The sequence below is a fragment of the Trichomonas vaginalis genome, chromosome IV (assembly GCF_026262505.1).
Source record: "Trichomonas vaginalis G3 chromosome IV, whole genome shotgun sequence".
NCBI lineage: Eukaryota > Parabasalia > Trichomonadida > Trichomonadidae > Trichomonas > Trichomonas vaginalis.
Window position 1 is genome coordinate 8347872 of NC_067206.1, and position 5776 is coordinate 8353647.

The window sequence follows — 5776 nt, forward strand, 5'->3', positions numbered from 1 at the left end:
CGTACCCAAAATTTGAAACTCGAATAATTCGTTAGAGTGCTAATTACTATTCGTTTTTGGATTAATTCGAGAGATAAATGTAGGTGTATTGTTGTATTTTTCAATGAATGCTGAACTGAGATCTTGATTTGTTGAATATCATCCAACTCGTCTGGCAAAACGTTTCTAGGCTTGGCCACAGGCGACTCCCCTTGCCGTATCTGTTTTGGCATATACGGCAAGGTGGTGCTTCCAAATATTCCGTTTTTCCTGCATAACCTGGCCGAATTCACCGCGGTTTCACCCGCCGTTATCGGTCCAGATGCAGTAAGGATTAAACTCGTGTGATTTTCTATAAAATATTCGGCTGTTGGTTGCGAAGACTTGTTTTTCAATAATTTAGTTTTGAGAACTTACGTGTCACAACATTCAATATGGCAAAGAATGGAAAAGAAACATTACCGTGAAGGTTAATGAATATCGCAGTGCCATATCAATTCTTTGATATGGCACGATATTTGGTAGGTGGATCTGCTGTTTGTAATCTCTTTTTTGAAGAAAACCTGATTCATCATAATTTTTCCACTTGATGAGGCTTTATTTTTTGTAAGATGTCAAAATTTGATCTTTGTCAAATCTTCTATATTTTCAAATTCTTTTGCAATTTCTTCTTTTTCTTTCTACAATCGGATTTTGAACATATTTAAAACCTGTTTAATATAAATAGAGTTTTTGAGAATTCTCCTTTATTATTGTGAAACACAAGAATTAATTAATTTTTTTGTTCAAATGTGGTGGATTTGGTTTTCTGCCGCGGACCTAACTTTTGGTAATTCGATTTCTTTGATAGTTGAAATGCTCTTCTTTATTGTTATTTTCGGCACTTCAATTTAATTTTACCATTTCCATTCAACTTCCTTTCCCACACTTTTGTAATATTCACTTCTTTATTCTTCTTTTAGCTCAAATAGCTTCTCTGTTTATAGATTTGCAGTAGTCATAAAAGTGGTCCGTTCTTTTGTGATAGATTCAAACTCTTGAATGTGGATGGATAAATAAAAATAAAAATAATTTTTATTAATTTTAAATGAAGAAGTAATTTTAAAACGATTTTATTTTATGATCAAATTTGTATATATCTTTTTTGGATCAATCCTGTTTAATAGTAATTTATATTAACTATTCATCTATTAGTAAACACTACCGTATATTTTTTTAAGCATATTTGATTTTTGAAATTTATTCAAATCTTTGGTACGCAAGAAGAATTGCATTGATAAATAAAAACATTTAATCAAAGTCAATTTTATTTTTCATATTCAAATGGACTTAGTGTTAACATTTAACATTTTTATGCTTAATCTGTCGGTCAAAAATTAGGCCGTTAAGCAAAAAATTGATATTTCATTATGTTTTATGACTAGATAGCATTATGATTCCGACTCATTATATTCTAAATTTTGAGGTATCCTTTCGCTTTTCAAGATCATTAATTTGATTTTTTATAGTAAAAAGTTATATATTAGAAATATATGAGTTTATCGTGATATATTTTCAGAAGTTTCTTCTATATGCCTATGAAAAGCTACTCTCAAAATAACTTTTTTAATTATTATTAAACTCTTAGAATATTGTATTATGTCTTTATGTTGATTTCATTTTTTCTCATTCAATTTAGGAATTTTACATAAATGTCACAAAATTGAGAGCTGGTCACTTTTGATGATTTTCTGTATTATTTAAAGCCATTAATAAAAACAATCATTTTTCTCGATTAATATTTATCCAATAATAATATTATTCATTTTTGAATTTAATTAGCTTATTTTAAAAGCTTAATATTTAATAATTTATTCATTCAACATTCTTAATAAGGAATAGATATATGCTTTATGTTAATATATGTTTGTAGAAATTGCGAGAAATTATCAGGTTTCTAAATCACTCACTTCCACCATTTCGTCTTTACGAAAGTTTAATATGTATGATATAAATATTGGGCCATTCTAATTTTCATCTTTTTGAAACGTTTTTGCTCAATAGGATATGATATTAGAAATATTTTTCCATGCATCAATTTAAATTATCCGTGCCATTTTTGAATATCAAGAAAAGTCGTTTATGTTTTGTTTCTAGTCGGGGTAATTACGGATGTGAAAGTGACAAATTACTATGATTTATATTTCATTGTATAATAAAGTCGAGACAGGGAGTCCTACCTTCAGAAAGGCCTCTCTTCTCGACTTTCTGCTGCCATCTCACTCGAATTGGCGTATATATGCTTCTTTCATTAGAAGTAGTATATACGCGCAAACAAGTATGCCATGGCAATGCACTTGGTCGCCACTTTTTAATGGTTTCTCAACATGCAATGCGGGAAGGGAGTGGCAATATAGTCTTTGGGTAGTTTGTGGAGTATGTGTTTAGGAGAGGGAACAGGGACAAGATTTGCCACAGCGGCACTTTTTTTTAAAAAAAAATAATGAGAGCGGAGCGATGACTCTGCTGCAGGAGCCCCCAGGCTCCCAATCATTACGAAAGGGAGCCTCAGTGGGCTCCTGAGAATGCCATCAGCAGAGGGCCTGTTTCATTTGGCCTCTGCTGATCAAAATTCGGCGAAGCGCATTCATTACGTCTCAGAGAGCCCAAGCCTCCCAATCATTACGAAAGGGAGCCTTCAGGGCTCCTTGGAGATCCACTTCTAGTTAGAGGCCTTTCATTTGCCTCTTGCTGACTCAAAAGATTCGGCGCAAGCCATTCTTTCTCTCAGGGAGCCCAAGCTCCCAATCATACGAATAGGGAGGCCCTCAGGCTCCTGAGAATCCATCAGTAGAGGCCTTTTCATTTGGCCTCTGCTGATCAAAGGATTCGGCCGAAGCCATTCTTCGTCTCCAGGAAGCCCCCACTCTCAATTCATTACGAAAGGAGACCTCGGGGCTTTCCTGAGAAACCTCTTGAGACAGGTTTTCTTTAGAAACCTTCTCAAAGATGAATTGTCAGCATTCACTCAAAATTACCAAGAGTTTCAAAGTTTCAAACTATCTGAAATGAAGCTCTTGAATCTCTTGTATATCAATTGCTCACTCTCTCTCTCAAATGTCTTCTATTGATTAAATTTAATCAGTAAAAGGTATTTGAAAAGGTTAATCTCTTATAATTTGCTATTGAGCATTCACTCTTGGAACCCTTGAGTCTTGTGTAGTTGCATGAAAACTCCAAGAGATTTCTGCATAAAACATATAATTCTAGACATAATTTCTTCAAATATAAACTTTAAGGTATTTAAAAAATAGAACAGTCGTAATTTAAGGTTTGAAATAGTGACACCTTGACACGAATTGTGTGCGCACTCTTCAAAAAATAGGAAATTTTTGATAAATATATCCTCATCGCTTATCATAAAAAATGTCAATATCCCTTTCATATTTAAGGACAAATTTTGAAAAGGTGTTTGAAATTCTTTCGGGATTTTGTTGAAATTAACCCAAAATTTATTATAATTGTTTACAAGAAAATTTTATTTAACATCTTCTTGTAAGAAAACTCTGCAATATTTTGATGCCATTTGAAAAATTCCGAGCTTAGAATATATTTGGATGAATGCGAAGATGAAACTCGATCCTGAAATTTTTGACTCTCTCAAAAAATATCTATTCAATTTTAAATGAATCTAATTCTCATCAATAATACATATGAATAAAAAAATAAATGGATTTTAATTTTTCTTATCAGTTTCAATAGCTTACAGTTATTTTTATTTTCTAACAATATCTCATTACGCAAATTCGTTTTAAACTCATTTGTATATCACAAAGAATAATAATAAGTCGACCTGTAATAACCATACTCATAATGGATTAGCACCTGAAATTATTTAAAAATGTCAATTCACATATTATTAACATTCAATTTACTTTTATTCTAATAGATTTTAACTAGCAATCCATGATTACAAATTTATCTGTATCCTTCATAACTCTAATACGAAGAATATAACTTACTATTCATGACAATTTTGTGATTAATTTCAATAGATATTATAAAACCGACTCAATAATGATTGGCATTAGCGCGCATCGATGCTCAATCTACCTGTAGGTATTATAAGCTTATAATTTCCTATTTTTCAGCATTTAAATTGTGAATTATGTAAGTTTTGTCATAGGTTTTACGTAATTTTAATTTTTTTTGATAAGAAAAAAAAAATGACTTAAGAAAAACGAGATCACTCATAATCTTTTTCTCAGAAAACTGCAGAGTTATACAACCATAAACATCAAACGTGCATTATAGCACAATACCTGTGTCCCCATTTCGCTCATGGATCCGATAATCACTCGACGTAATACTAGACTATTCTCATAGAGTTTTGAAATCGTCGCCCAGTCCATCTCATCTTCACTCTGTATGATTCCCTTCCACTTCTCACCTTTTGTACTGAGACTCTGATCGACACTGGCGATAGAGATAAATCTACGGGTACACGAGTTGTTTATGCTATTAATAGTTTTTGATATGTACACGCCATATATAGGTTTATGTCTATCTGGGGGAGCTACGAGCATATCTGCTTAGATCCCAGTGAGTTTTGAGTACATTCATCTGGCGATTGTATATTAGTTATGTCTCATATCGCCACATATCGTCTCTCTTGACTGCGGGTTGAATCTCGTTTTTTTCTTAAGTCATTTTTTCTTATCAAAAAAATTAAAATTACGTAAAAACTATGACAAAATTTACCTTAATTCACCAATTTTATTGCTGAAAAATAGGAATATTAAGCTTATTAATACTTACAGGTAGATTGAAGCATCGATGTACGCAGCTAATGCCAACATGATTAATTTGAGTCGGTTTATATATTTATTGGAAATTAATCACAAAATTGTCCATGAATATAAGTTATATTCTTCATATTTATGACGTTAATGAAAGGCTACGATATTTGTAATCATGATTGGCTAGTTAAAATCTATTAGAATAAAGAATTTGTAATTGTAATAATATTGAATTGACATTTTAAAATAATTTGAGGGTCTAATCCCATTTATGAGTATGGTTTATTACAGGTCACTTATTATTATTCTTTGATATACAAAGAGTTTTAAAAACGATTTGGTGAAGAGATATTGTAGAAAATTAAAATTACTGTATCTATTTGAAAACTGATTAAAAAAACTGAGAATCCATTTTATTTTTAATTCATATGTTATTATTGATGAGAATTAGATTCATTTAAAATTGAATAACATATTTTTGAGAGAGTCAAAAAATTTTCTAGGATCGATTTTCCTCTTCGCATTCATCCAAATTATTCTAAGCTCGGAATTTTCAAATGCATTCAAAATAATTGCAAAACGTTTTTGCTTTACAAGAAGACGTTTAAATAAAATTTCTTGTAAACAATTAATAATAAATTTGGTGTTAAATTAAGCCAAAATCCCGAAAGAATTTGTCACACCTTTTCAAATTTGTCATTAAATATCGAAAGGATATTGAATCTTTTATGATCAATAGCGATGGAGGTATATTTATCAAAATTTCCTATTTTTGAAGAGTGCGGGATAAATTTGTCAAGCTGTCACTTTTTCAATAACCCTTAATTACGCTGTTCTAATTTTTTAAAAATAACCTTAAAATTATATTTTGAGATATTATTGTCATGATATTATGTTTTATTCTGCTAGAATCGTTGGAGTTTTCATGCAGCTACACAGAGCTCCAAGGTTCCAAGAGTGAATGCTCAATAGCAATTATAGAGATGTACCTTTTTCAAATGACTTTTACTTGATTAAAT

General features: G+C 31.0%; 4 annotated features.

Annotated features, from left to right (window-relative positions):
- Window positions 1-1681: 1681 nt before the first annotated feature.
- Window positions 1682-1719: a mobile genetic element.
- Window positions 1682-1719: a terminal%2Cinverted (terminal inverted repeat of Banshee-A3 transposon ID:TVAGG3_0051800).
- Window positions 1720-2410: 691 nt separating this feature from the next.
- Window positions 2411-3331: a mobile genetic element.
- A 2203-nt stretch (window positions 3332-5534) lies between these two features.
- Window positions 5535-5776: part of a mobile genetic element that runs on past the window's edge.